The following is a 15,787-nucleotide window of genomic DNA, read 5'->3' on the forward strand; positions in this document are numbered from 1 at the left end:
TAATTTTTATACCATCCGTTTGGTTTCAACCCGTTGCCGTGACGCTGCACATCAACTTCTAAGCCGTTCAATCGATCACCAAGACAAATTGTCAGACTAAATAACCCCCACGATTTAATTGGTTATACACAGGCAGGACACCTACCGGGCTTTGCTAGTATTGTGTATAGAAATTCTATCTAGCCGTACAAAACATTATTCTTGGATACACAAGATTTTAATATTCAGATAAGGAGTGGACGCGTCGGCCGATCTTGACGTATGCAGCGTCACGGTTACCAATATCCGATCTCAAATTGAAATATCTGACCTCATCCCTTACCGAACCCGTAAATATATTCAAATATATATATCAGAAATTTATATTTGTGTTTATCACATTCAAATACTTTTGTAGTAGAGAAATATACATCGTCTTTTTTTTAAACGCTTCATTTGAACTTGGCCTATAAGTGACTAAATATATTATAATATATAATAACATCGATAGATGTTGAAAAAAATAGTAACTACTGAGTTTCTTGCCGGTTCTTCTCGGTAGAATCTACATTCCGAACCGGTGGTAGCTTTACTTTAAATAGTTTGTTAAATGACCATTCAAAAGTGCTTGTAAAAGCCTACTTGAATAAAGTAGATTTTGATTTTGATAGCTGTGGGTTTAAGTAGTGTTAATAGCGCTCAGAAGATTAATAATTATTTAGTAAAAGAAACGGAAATTCACCTAAGGCCAAATTCGCACTAATTAATTCAGATATTGTCAAATATTAAGACAAGTTTAAACAACAACCAGCCCCGAGCTCCTTCTTGAGCACTACAAGAGCCAGGATGCAAGCAATTTGCTGGCGATTTTCCCTCCCCATAAAAAAAAACAAATTGAGAGACCTTGTGGCTTCCTAATAGTCCATGACCATCATCGGCGAGTTCCACTTGCCGTAGGGTATATGGATCTGCATCCTGAATTAAGACAGGCCTGTCATCAATCCAACATAATTCCTATACCTGTAATCTAATTTCAAATACTTCTTTTTTATTTATATCAGAACAAAAATGAGATCATGTTAATAAATCTATTGGTGAGTCATCGGCACTGAAGGCTGTATGTAACATGCCTTGTGCCTGTTATAGGAGTATATACTCAACCTCTAAACCGAAACACGACAATACACAGTATAGCTATTTGTCTAAAAGTAGAATTATTTCGATTTTTTTTAAAATGAATCTTATTTTTTTATTGAATTTCTTTACTATCGATTCCCAACGACCATAACATTAAATCGTTACTTTTTACGCGTTTCAAACTTCCGTTCCATTAACAAACTCGTCCGTTTAGATAATTAAAAAAATAGATACATTTGTTAATAGATATACATAACATAATGCTTACACATAATGTATACCGCGTGGATGTAATTGTACGCTTATTGCGCGACTTTTTCTTTCGTTACATTAACTATTATGTACATACATATTATTTCCTCATTATATTGTTCTACTAGCTGTTTGAATTAAGAATAAGTTATTAAGCTATTGTTGTAGCCTAAGTCACTCCTTATTACATCATCTATCTGCCAGTGAAAGACCCGTCAAAATCGGTGCAGCCGTTCCAGAGATTAGCCGGAACATACAGACAGACAGACAAAAATTGAAAAAATGTTATTTTGGTACATTTACCGTGTATATACATATGCATTAAGGAAAAAGGGTTATTTATATATTACAAACAGACACTCCAATTTTATTATATGTATATAAAAGATAATAATTAGTATCAATCTATACTATTATCGTAGTAAAGAGTTTGTTGGTACGTTTGTATGAGATAAACTTAGAATTTGAAGTTTGCAATAAATAAATATATAGCACACTACCCACGGGGGTGGAACAGTAGAGCTTAGCAAGGGTAAAACCGCGCGGACCTAATATATAAAGGCACGTATGTGTACGCAGAGATAAACTGCATTTTCACCCATATTATGCTTATACTGAGATGATGAGAAGTTCTGCTTAGTAGCCAATCTGTATCAGCGGCGCGTAATGGCGTATAATTACAACAGGCCGTCGAGAGCCAGTAACTAAGCAAAACGTTATAGCGTACTATCTTTTGGGTTTTATGTGAACGAAAAGTTCAATATATGTCAAACTAGTTAACTGCGTCAGTTTAACGTTCCAATAAAGTATAATTTATCAATAAAAAAGTTTTAAATCTACGCAGACAAAGTTCGATTCAACTTTTTTGGTACATATCTTCACAATCATATGGTTAGGTTATGTCTAAGATCTAACGTGCTTGTCTGGAAGATGCTAACAGCTATTAACTGTTGTCATAAAGATCCCCGGATTACAACGACGGCAATTATTGGCTGGATGGTTTTTCCAAAGTTGAGACCTTGGTTTCCAATATAATTGTTCAATTTTACAGATAGACATCGGTTAGTAGGAATCAGCTGCAAATAAGTTAAATACTTTTTTATAATCACGTTAAACGCGTACATTCATACGTCGTTTATATTCCTAAATAACACTAAATCGATATAAATCTAATTCGATTATTTATAATCTATGCGTATGACAATTTATGATACATTAAAGTCGCATTCCGACTACCGCTGCTAGAACATAAATTAAAAAAAAAAAAACGAAATTCGGAGTCGAAATATACATTTTAATTTGATACTTTTGTATCTAATTTAATTCATTCAAGAAACTTCGAAAAATAGTTTATTCAGCTTTGAAATATAACTATTTTTTTTTTCATTTATACATTCGTTATGGAAAGAAATCATATTCGATATTCAAATCGAAATGAATGTCGTAAAAAGCAATCAGCGAGATGTATCATGTATTCAATATCGCGGGACGGCGGGACGGTGAGATGGCGGGGCTTCGTGACGTGACAGTCCCGACCGCAATTTCCTATTGTGTCCGTCACGATGTCACGCCTCTGCGGGATATTTTTCACTTCGAAATATGTTATCAGCAAGATGTACGACCAGGAGATAAATAATTCTTCAATGGGGAACTAGTTTAGGGCAGTTTTTTGTGGTTCGATTTGTGGATTTAACATAAATTTAAATGCAGTAAAGTGTATTCCACACGATATAATAACTCCAATGAAATTGGTCCTTATTCTCACAATAAGATAATATATGAGCAATTCGAAAACCTTACTAATAATAGGAATAGATGAAAACTATATAGGTCAACTATGATATTATGTCCCCAATCAACAAAACGTATCAAAAAACACTACAGAAGCCGTTAGAATATATTTTTAAACAGCAACAAGAGTTTATTAATGGGCGTCGTCCAATTACATCATTAGGAAGGTTAATTCAGTTGACAAATATATGGTTGTCTCTGTTTGTTGTTTCCGGATCGCCGTCTCAGGTGAGGTGTTCCTTTCCGAGCCTACCACCGTGGTAGAATTTTGGAAATCAATAAGAAAGTCCAATGCTGAATGACGATATTTGAATTAAAATTTAATTAGTAATCCTTTAAACGACTAATAAAAATTTTTCATCGACAACACTAGCCTGCGGCTTTACCCGCGCGAAATTTATAAAACGTTACCGTACGTACGTTACGTATAGTACACAAATCATTTAAACCCAAATATTACCCTCGAGGATTGAATTAAAAAAAGTAGTCTAGTGAAAAACTTTCCAGGGATTCCATCAAGCTTGAAGAGGTACCAGACGGAGTTACTTTCGCATATATAATATTAGTATAAATATCACCGTAAAATTGTCAGTAAATACTATTAGATAATAATCTACTGCGCGAGATTCTAAACCGTTGAAAGATTGTATTATTTTTCGTTACATACCTATCGAAATGAATTTCACTTAAATTATAAAAACTCTAACCTAACCTAAACGAATGATTATAAGCTATCGAAATTATATTGTAAGGTGAATTGCCGTTCACAATCTTTTGACAGTTTACAATCTCGCGAGTCAAAATTAGAAAAAACATTATAAATCATGACCACGTAGAATGGTGGCAAAGATTGTTCGCAGCATTTCCCTGAATTGTTATTCGAATAAACAAACGAGACTAAGGTATAATAATAATTATATAATATGGCAACATATGTACTAAGTACTTGTCACAGTATGGAGACGAAATGTAAACAAGAAAATCATAAGGATTTAATTTTTAAACAGGAAATGATAATCGAAACAATCATACGAGAACAATCTATCAAATTTTCGCTTCAAGTAATACAGAGACAAAGGCGCATCATTCAAATGAATGGAACGAACGAACGAATGAATGAACGAATGAAATAGATGGGGTAAGCAATATCTTATTTTGCAATAATCCCGCTTAGGAAGCTCTGCTAATTTCCTGAAAGAGATCGGGTTGCCGTTACCGTTCGCCATTTTAAACTTTGCTTTCACAGCGTTATAAATATGGAAAAGGCTGTCTGTTATGTTTATTAAACGAGAAAAAATATGTTTTATATATAACAAATAATATTTGAATCTTTGGCATGTTTCTAAGAAAATTATTTCGTGGAGAATAAAACTTAAGACATAGTTATTCATTATTGTTATGATTTAAATCAAAAATCACACGCCGTCCAAATTTATAATTTTAATAGTTTTATTTTTAATAATTTATTTGATTTATGGCAACACAACTTTTACCTTAAAAGCGGCAATGTTTTGTACCAGTATCAAAACTTACGCAATAGATTCTTACATATATAAGTACGTTAAAATATGTAAATAGAATAATTTGATAAGTTCCCTAAATATTCTATTTCGATTTAAAAAATATATATTCTGATACATGATTATTAAGAAGGCCGTCATCCATACTTCGTTAGCTGTTTCAATAATACATTTACAACAAAATCACTTGGATATATAAGATACAAAATTACTACTTTATTCAATTTACGACTGATTTTAAACACTTCATTCCATTCGAAATTTAATTTATTGATAAACGAAAACACAGGAAACGTTCGTTTATTGAAAATTATTTAGAATATAAAAGACAGATTTTAGGTAGTAAGTGCGTTATAATGCCAATCCATACAGTCGTTTCTGCACACAAACTAACTTTTCAATTTATTTTTAAAAAAATATTTATTAAAAAAAAATATTTTTTAAAGATTAAAAATGACCGAACATTCTAAACGTCAATGGATATATATTTTTTTACATTTCTCAGCTTTTATTAGTTAATGTGTGACATTAGGTTTTAAGACTTTAAAGGAAGTTTATCTTGGTTATTTCTTTCTACTTTCGTTAAACTAAGTTCAGTGTTATGTCATTCACTTCTTATCAACAATATAGGTTATTAATATTTTTTTTAATGGTAATATTACAATGTGTCAAATTAACGACACCATATTCAAAACTTTATTGTTATTATTATTATTACTGTGCTAGCTTTTAAAAATAGAATGCATTGTCATGATTAGTTTTGTACAGTTAAAAGTAGGACTCCGATATTTCTCGAAAGAGTTTAGTTTTCCAAAAGTATTCAACAGGTCTTGTACTCGAAAAGATTATACCTTGATCATATGTTTAACAGAAAAGAAGATTTTTACACAGCAATGTATTATGGATTTTTAATATATAGTTTCTACCATTGTACACTATCTAAAACAAAATTGACACGTTTTTGTAACTGATTGGCCCACATGAAAATTCTATAAGATATTATTATTATAATTACTATTTAATGATTTCAAATTATATATCTCGTAAATGTGAACTGTTATATCAGTGGTATGAAGTTAGTTGCAGTCGCAGTTAATTTGTCAGCGCGTTAATAAAGTCGCAAGAAGGCGCGTATTGTCTGGCGGCGGATTTATCGCGCCTCCACCGGGCGCCGCTTCATTTCCTGTGCTTGCCTCTTGTCGAACTCTTTGAGCGGCGCGAGTCACAAACTGTTGTGGTTTGATGAATTTAAAAGCACAATAATAGTAACGAGTTGATTATATAACTATAATAGTGTTATCTAGATGCCCAGGTGATACTACAGGTCACAAGTCTAAAATTACCGGAGAGAGATCGGTCTTAGATCAAAGGGCTTTAAGTGCTTTTCGGGACATAGGGGTAAGACTGCTAACCTAATTCTGGGTTATTTATACAAAAGTTCTCGACAAAAAGCCTCATTATTTCATTATATTAGGGATTCTACCTTCGAGCTACCAGCTACCCAATTATTTTATTAACATGCATAAAACACTATTGACTTATTCATAGTTATTATTAAAAATTCGACAACCTCCGTGGTCGAGTAGTGTGTACACCGGTTTTCATGGGTACACCACTCCGAGGCCCCGGGTTCGATTCCCGGCCGAATCGATGTTGAAAAAGTTAATTAGTTTTCTATGTTGTCTTGGGTCTGGGTGTATGTGGTACCGTCGTTACTTCTGATTTTCGACTTATATCATAGTAAAAACCGAAGCAAATATCGGAATAGTTTCATTTATATATATATATATAATTTTTTAAATCCACACATGACAAAAGTTTTCAGAAAATGTATGATGTTATTCAGTCCGCTACCCGCTACAACTTATGGCTTGTACCGCTAGGGCAATAGCAGAATGCGAGAGGATAATCATATTGTTTTGTTTTTGATTCATTGCCGTTTCTATTCGCAAAGTTTGTATTTATAATATTTCTTGCTGGATCGAGTGTTCGCGTAAATATATTGTCGTTTACAGGTTCCAAACTTGGGTATAACCCGAACGATTTTAATATACTCAACTTGACAGTTAATCAGCTATAAACCGACCGAGAAAAATTTATGTTATTTTATTCATTATTTATGTATGTATGTGAAGATACCATGCGAAGTATTACTTTATACAAACTTTTATTAGACTTCTCTTATGTACGCGTGTGTTGGTCTGTTCTTGTAATTGTCCTTTTGAGTTAAATATTTGACCTTACTATTGATGCTGGATATAATATTGGTATTGTCTGCCAAATCAAATCCGTGCTGTATTAAATTTATGTCTATTTTTTATTAAATTCTAAATATGGATAGCTTTTTACAATATTAACGATTCTTTTCTTTTCACAGGTAAGTACTGAGCCGAAGAGCGTAAAAACACATCCTTAAGAATTATGAAATAAAATTGTAAGTACATTTTATAATGAAATGAGATCATCGATCAAATATATTTTGCTTAGACTCTGTCATAGACCGGTCTCCTTTGGCAGACCACATGCTCACCTTCTCTTTCACACACAACCTTAAGGCTTCGCGACCACCTAGAGGGTTGACCCACAGGTTGAAAAACACTAAAGCGATAAATCGGCAGAAAATATCCTGCAAGGAGGTCATTGGGGAATAATCCAGGCTCATGAAACAGTTAGTTTTATATAAAACTATTTCATAGCTTTCACTAACAACAAATGAATCATAAACCTCGTTTAAACTCGACTCGAGCGATGTTAACACGTTCAGCACATAACGCAGGCACGCCCTCTAGTGATAAGCCGCAGACTGTACATATAATTGCAATACTTTAGTTTTAATAAACAATTTACTTAAGGTCATTGTATATAATAATTTAATAACATACAAGCTTTTTACAAACAAGCCTGTATTTATTACATTTAAAAAAAAAAGATCAATCCGTCTCAGATTATAAAAACAAAAGGCAGATTGAGCGCGCGGAATAATACAGTGAAGTAACAAAAGCGAATACAAATAAAAAGCGAGTGCAAAATTGTAGTGTGTAATTTGTCATTACGTCAATAATTAATAATTAAAGTGATAGAATTGTGGTGTCTCAGCAAAAAGACGCGTTGCTCTATCGTGGTCGTATCTCCCACGATATATTTTTAATTAAATTAAGCGTAAAGCGCTTCAAACGCTTGAATACTACTATATCCCAAAGGAACCTTCTAATTGCACACATCAGGTTGTCTCTACCGTTCAACTATAGCGGCTTCTATAAGAGATTTACCACAAAAACAGTTTGATGCAATTCAATATAATGTATAGTCTATCTGTCCGTCCATGTGTCGGAGCGCACCTCAAAAAAGAATGCATTAACATCAATATCGTTTTCTTATAGATTTCCAATGAAACTAGTACATAATGGAGTACGCATAGTTATATCTTACGCTTTAAAGCGCTATCTCAGCAACATGAATCCGGAATTAATATTAATTCGCGTAAGATTTATGTATCGAGTTATTTTCAAAGGCCATAAATAATAAATATTTACACGTTACGACCGGTGCGGTGTAAAACGTGGGAATAATTTAGCATTTGTATCGTTCTGGTTACGCAAAGCGTTATCGAATAGAGAATCGATTCCGTATCGATTATTATATATGATTTTGAATAAGGAATCGCCACGTTACATTGTAAATAACTTTTCGCGTCCGTATATGTGTCATCACGTTTACATTTATTAAAATAAGTTAAAGTTAGTTGAATATGATAACACTTACTAATAAGTGAGAAAGATAAACTATTAAAAAAACAAAACCGAAGAACACGCAGATGATTTTAGCATGAGAGTTAAAAAAAAACCCTTATCACAATCGGAACACAGAACGTCCTCGCGTCGAGTGGGGCTCAAATGTCTCAGCATGACTGTCAGGATCGACGGCTCTCAGCTTATAATGCAATCCGAATAATTGTCGAATAAGCTACGATCGGCCCGCGAAGGCAGATTAGCCGCGCTCGGCCTCTCCACGCTGATGGTACTTCATGCGATGGTATCGTTGCTCTTTCTACGCCACGACTCGCTTTCACGAGTATCGATAGAGTGGAATAAATCTGCAAAAAATTGCTAATGTATCGATATTTTAGACTCGGCTTTTTAGTCTCGTGAAAATAAATAAGATAATGATAAAAATATATCATTATATGATATTTGTATTATATCTGTACCTAGTTATTGTTTTAAATTTGGAACTTTAATTGTATTCTAAGGAGAAATTCAATTCAGTATAGAGAGAAATTATAACACTAAATACAACGCTATAAATGTATGCGAGTAAATTATATCGTAACCGAAATAACATTAATTTTACGTAAGAACTCCCGCCTCGATTTCGAACTATCTTCCTTGGATGCTGCAATCTCCGTATTATCTATGCGACTGCAAGGCTACAACCAGTTGACAAAGTGCACTACGTGATATTGCAGCCATTACTCCCAGTGATTCATATCGGCTCCCCCAAGCTTGGCCTCCCCCACGAGCCTTCTCACCCCCACCTTTCTCGCAGATAACGGTCCGCACGTTGTCCAGATATACCTATTAAGGATGCAACACTGAACGCCGAACATACATAAATAACCTAACTTGTAGACTCGAATGTTAGCACTCCGAACAATGAACTCGCGCAAATGATATCGACGCGAAAAAGAACCTTCCCGACGAAAAGACTAAATGTCAAGTCGACGTGGCGGTTGGGAAAGTGCGCGAAACTAGCGCAGCGGACTGGAGCGATGAGTGAAAACAATCGACAAATTCAATTGAAAAAAAATAAATCGGACGTTTATTGTCCGCTATCACGGCGTTCCACCTCCGTTGTTTATAACAGAGACGCCCAATTTGCTCGGGAGACTTTTTATCTCGCGTTCTCTTTTTTTCTACACGACAAACAAAGAGTCGATATGACAGGTTGGTGCAGCCGGTATCTGTGGCGGGGCACGGTGAAAAACGAATATCGAGTAATCGAGCAATCGAGTAAAAACAAGAAGCGGCGGGCGGGAGCGCACCGGGCCGTGACAATTGCATCTGCGCTCAAATTGCAGACGCCATGTTGGATTATTGCGCCTCTATTTCGATTAAGTCTCCAAACGACCTTGTTTGAATTTATTCACTGAAGTTATTTTTTTTTCTCTTAGTTGCGAACAACAATTGTGCCACTGACGCGTTACAAGTAAATAAAAGTACTAACGAACACTAAAAATAGTAATCTAAAACGGCTGTTTAAATGTAATTTACATAATAAGAATAAAATGAAATTATATTTATAAATAAAGAACATAAAACATGTGTACAAGTCTTAACACATTTCAAACACAATATCAACTTACAAACTTTCTCGGAAGTCCACCGCACAATAGTGTTGCGCTCAAAATATTCTTATTTTAATCGAGTCGGTGTATCGAGAAGGCGAGTATCGAACGCGTTCGTGTGGAATAAAGATAGTGACGGACGTTGGTCTCGAACGATACGCGCCAACTCAAAAATTCATTCCTATTTTAAATATCTGCCAAACGCCTTCCCTTTTGAATGTTGTTTGAAGTTTAAGATTTAAATATGCATTAAAATATGTTAGAAAATATTATTCATATTTATATTGATATCCATTTTTCAGTCACATTGTGAATTACTTCGTCCATGTTAAACAGAAATAACACTGAGGTATCAATCTCCATGAATGTTTCCTCTTTGAATTATTTTATCATAAAAAAAATGTTTCAACATAGCATAAGCTACGTTATTTAAAACAATTTTCTTCAATGCCAAGAAAGCTGTCTAAGGCTCAGTACAAATATGATGAGTATAAAGAAATCAATCAACTTTCAATTTAACTCAGGCGATCCATCCGAAAACTCGCGTCAATCACTAAACTTTGGCAGCTTAAAAAAATAAGAGGAGGAAGCAATCAGGTTACCGTTTTGACGTTTGCAACAAAAAGCGCGGGAAGCGACACGTCAAACGCGGGATAGATTCGAAAATTAAAATCCCGTTGGGTACGTTGGCAGATATGACGGCTGTCGCCATGCCGCAGTGTTGCCAGCTCGATTTCAGGCTTGTTCTAAATATGTCAACACTTCTTTGTTATCGACCGACGTGCGCGCGGAAATGAAAGCCCATCGACTAGACGTCATTATTATCAACGCATCGTATATTATTTTTACCGACACTTTTAAAAATCAGTAATTTGACAATTCAATTAATAATAACTGCGTATAAATGTATTTTTACATAAATCATATGATTTTCGTAAACGTAACATTCCGAGTAACAACTTGTCGTTTCTATCAAGTACTGTCCAAAATTACGGGACAGTAAAAAAAAAAGAAACGCTAAAAAATTAAGATAAATTCAAAATCATATAAAATAAAAAATGAATTTTATTTCTGTCAAAATGGCAACACTTATTCGAATGCGCGGGTAGCACGCAGGTGATTGACAAAAACAAAAATTCCATTTTCAACTCTTCGCGCGATATTTCTCAGCAAGAAAACATATTCGAGTATGAGTGACGTATCATGAGCCAGCAGGCTCCGAGATATATACGTATGAATCACCTGACTGTCGCTCACTCGTCATCGGCTAAGCCGTTCTCGTTCTATGCCCTGCGTAGTTAAAAGTTTTCGACTGCGACGCGTGATAGCACCGCTATTTGAACTTCACTCGACGTTTATGCAGGAAAAACTGACATTATTCGTTTTCGAGATTTATGTTGGAGTGAAGCGTCTATTTGCGTTCTACATTGCTCTATGGATTTTGCAATTCGCGTTTTGTTATCTGCATTTGAATTTAATTGAATAAAAAAGTGTTCTATTTTTAAATTCTTATTCCATTCTTTGAATAGTGTATTTTGTTTATGTGTGTGTAACGATAATCTGACAAGATATTATATACGTTACTCAAGCGAACTGACCAATAGTAAATTTTCAAAAAACTTATTGTTGTGAATTATTAAAAAAAATAGTACTTCCTAAAGTATAATTTACCTCGAGTGAAGTGGGTTAAAATTATATAATTTGAAAATATATAGCATTCAAAAATATATATATTTTTTGTTTTATGTATACGATAAAGATGATACACGAACAAACTAATCAAATATCGCATTCGTAAAATGATGTCATATTAATGCTATTAACAATATTGTGAATCATGAGATAATATGATATCGTAAGTTAATTCGTTTTGTTAATTCCAATTAGAATGATACACGTGACCCAAAAAATCTATTTTGTTAAAAATGTTTTTTTTTTAATTAAATTAAAAAAAAATACGAAGTAGTGATTTAAATTTTAATAAATCACAAGATACTAATTTTGGAACGCAAACAAACACTAGTATAAAAGCTTCTTAAGCAGTAAATTAAAAAAAAAAAAAAGTATGTATATTTTATTTTATCTATATAACATAAACGAAAAGTACATCAAGAAGTACATTAAGGCAAAAAACTGTAGCATGTTCCTGTGGACGCTTAGTAAAAACAAGTAATAACATTGTGTTGTAGTAAATACGGTCTAGATATTTCTCCCTGTATCGTCACGTCACCTGTCCGCGGGATCGCGCGGGACGTCGACATTATGTTTGTTTAATCGTCGAAAATTCTTTTGTCCGCACAGATAAATTTCGCGCCATTGACTGCTAGCGTTGCTCTAATCTCGCTCATATCAATAATGTTTATATTATTTAAATATAATATAGACGAACTGATTTAAAAACTATACGACAGAGTATGTATGAATCCAACGCAATTCATAAATGAACACACACGTATTAAAATTCATATATATACCTATACAAAGCACAAAAAATATTAAGATCTTTATTTTCATATGTATAAATAATTTGGCCTACCGATAAAAAGTAAAAAACTTTTTATTGGCCGCCCGTTATTGCCTTAATATGCATTATATTAGTTACCTACATACACACATACTTGTTTGATTACGTTATAAGAATTTGGAAAAGTGATCTGTCTGTGTATTCATCCAATCGCAGTACACTACTGGACATATGATCTAAAGTCCACCAAAACTACTTTTACGTTTTTAATTCGGTTCCAGTCACCTTGTTTTCGTCATCAGTCCGCCTGGCTAGACGTACCCTGAGCGAACCTTTGTTTCCCCTTGGATTATCTAACAAACAAAGAATAATATGAAATAGAGAACAAATAAAGATTTAAAAAAAGTAAGAAGATATTGTCTGCTATAATAAAAATTATAAATGTTTAGGTTTTTATCTATCTCTAGCTATAAAAAGATCTATTCGCAAATCTATGTGCTGCCAATACTCAGTCAACCATCTTATTATAAGTAATATATTTAATCTCTATTTTGCAATTCATTCATTCGTTCATTTCATTCTCTTGAATAATAATGACAGTATTTAAAAATAAAAATGTTTTTTTTTTTTCTTAAAGAATAACTATGAATTAAAATAACAGTTATTCAAGTAATGTTACATCGAAAACTTATCAAAGACGATTTTATTATCAACTTATAACTTCTGAAAAATCAGAAACGGTGTTCAGATAAAAATAAATAACTGTATTACAACAATTTGTCGTATGTATGTACTGATTGTTATCGCTTGTAATCCGGCGTGTCGATTGATAAGGAATCGTAAAAAAAAACGCCTGATTACACCATCTACACTATTATCAGTGTTATGTTAACACTGACTGGACGCATGGATACCGTGATATGTGAAGTTTTTAGTGTTATTATTTAAAATTAAATCATTTGTGTATTTAAATTAAAAACTTTGTGTTTTTATGTGAAGTTGTGTTCGATTTTTGTGAATGTGTTCTTAATTTGAAAATGAATCGATTTTCGACTCGAATTTACGTATCGTGGATTTATTATAAATAGGTAAATATAACTTATAATTCTTAGGCGCAATTTAGTGTTTCCATTTTCAAAATTGATAACATTAAAAAATAAATGAAATACAAAAATTGTTTTAATGTTTTCTGAGAAATTAATATTTTTATCCATTCTTATTTTTGGTTGTGGTCGAATATTTTTATCTTTAAATATTCATAACAATATCCATTATCATTAGAAATACAACAGATATTTTCTTAGGTTATCGCGTTTATAATACACGAGCATCGTTACTAGCTTGTTATCAATTAAAATAAATTTTGATATAATTCGTGTTCGACTATTTTATTAGTTTGATTTTACGACTAAAATTCCAAGAAAGTTTCCATATTAGTTATTAGTTTGAGGAAGTTAAGAGTAAAAAATAAATGACAAGGAATTTTCTAGAAAATGTACTATATATAGAGAATTTTTTGACTAAGTTATTTTAATTACCGGGACAACATTCTTAGCTACGTTTATTAACTAATTAAAATAATTTCTACGTGTCTGTACGTATCGTGTTTATTATTTTATTAAGAACCACATTTTATTATTTTGTATTAATTTCAGACGTATTGGCTGTAATCATTGAATTTATGTATAATGCAATAAAAATAAATATATCACGTCTTGTACGTATTGATTTTGGAATCTAACAGAGAGAAATATTCTTTTTTTAAATATTGTATAAAAAATTAAAATATATATAATATAAGTTATAGCTTAAGTTATATGACTGTAATAATTCAAGTACAGTTAAGTGTTCCAACATTAAGATATTTACATATTTCTCTTCCATCTTAATCTTCATTTTTAAATAAACACCTGCGTCACAATTTCTCAAAACTAAGATATAAAATATTTAAAATAAATATTAAAAAAAAATTAAAGTCTTTGCATAAAAAATAGCGTTCATTTGACAGATAGATGTTTCATTATTTATCTGTTTATAACATGTCTTCGTATTTTTATAGCTTCGTTATTTATTACACTTCTTAATTTGTAACGTTAACCATGACATTTATATTTAGTAGTATAAAACGTAAATTAAAATGTATGGGTAGGTTAACGGACGCTATTAATAAATTGTATCCAGATACGATCTTAGAATCATAAACGCGTCTGCGTTGTAATTAAAAGGTCACAAAAATATTTAAATTTTATTAAAAATAATAAAATATTATTAATAAATAAACAAATGGGATGAACCCAGTTAATTCACGACCTTAGGCTATAGACTTTTGAATTTATAGAAAAACAAATCATTAGTTATAATTATATCTAGATCAATATTTATATCGACAAAGCGCCTTTAACCAATTAATCTAAGATATTATGTACATTGTGAGAGCCGAAATGGTCCAGAGGTAGATACATATACACTTGATTGTGATCCAAAGATTGCGAGCCCAAACTTGAGCACCATTTCGAACCATACCACATTGAAGAAGAGTGGTGGATTAAGCTCCATGCCTTCGCTTCTAAGGGCCCTTATCCCAGCTAACATCTCCGGGTACAGGCTGTTACTTTACTTTTTATCTATTGTCATAATTACACTGACTAACCTATACTTGTAATGGTTGAATACCGAAAATATCTGCTTAAGACCACTAGTGATTCAATAAAACACTACCGTAGCCAAACCGCACCAAGTACCGTCATATAAAACACTATTTATATAGGAGAGATGAACGTCACAAGTTTGTTTGGCATGAAAGGGGATGAACTTTACATGGATAGGAAGATTTTTGTCCTATTTAATTTAGTATTAAAAATAGTCTATTGTCTCATCCATATAATACATTTTTTAACAATGACTCGAACCCTGTAACATTTTGAAATATAGTTCCAGTGTTACTCAGTACAATGGATTGTCTAACAATTTTCTCAGCGATAAACATTTATAATCTTTTTCATTTCCATAAATCATTCGCTTGTGCATTTTCCGATTTTCGCTGGCGCTGATAAGGCCTTATCGTTTCTTATCGCCGCCACGGTCGGTTTTCGATCGTAACGATGCTATAACTATTATGCTTCCATTATTGTACCAACATAACACACACACACACACAATATGTATCGGTTTACATTCGAAGCTATTTCCATTTTTATTTATTATACTTGACAACATTCACCGAATACAAATATTTTGAAAAAAAAATCTTAGTCTTAACAGACGTCACTTTCGTGTTTAAATAATTCCAAGTTAAATAAG

The 15,787-nt window shown here is 32.7% G+C and overlaps 1 protein-coding gene across 3 annotated transcripts in view; it reads left to right on the top strand.

Moving 5' to 3' along the window:
* LOC125077079 (zinc finger protein ush) overlaps nt 1-15,787 on the top strand; it is a 206,860-nt gene that overhangs the window by 120,415 nt on the left and 70,658 nt on the right. The window contains exon 1 of one of the 3 annotated variants that reach the window (XM_047688873.1): nt 13,437-13,575. The exons of the other annotated variants lie outside the window; for them this stretch is intronic. The gene's annotated coding sequence lies outside the window, so the exon portion shown is untranslated. Of the gene's footprint in view, nt 1-13,436; nt 13,576-15,787 lie in introns of those variants that run through there. 3 annotated transcript variants of the gene reach the window in all.

This window comes from Vanessa atalanta, chromosome 3, assembly GCF_905147765.1.
Source record: "Vanessa atalanta chromosome 3, ilVanAtal1.2, whole genome shotgun sequence".
In the NCBI taxonomy this organism is placed as follows: Eukaryota; Metazoa; Arthropoda; class Insecta; order Lepidoptera; family Nymphalidae; genus Vanessa; species Vanessa atalanta.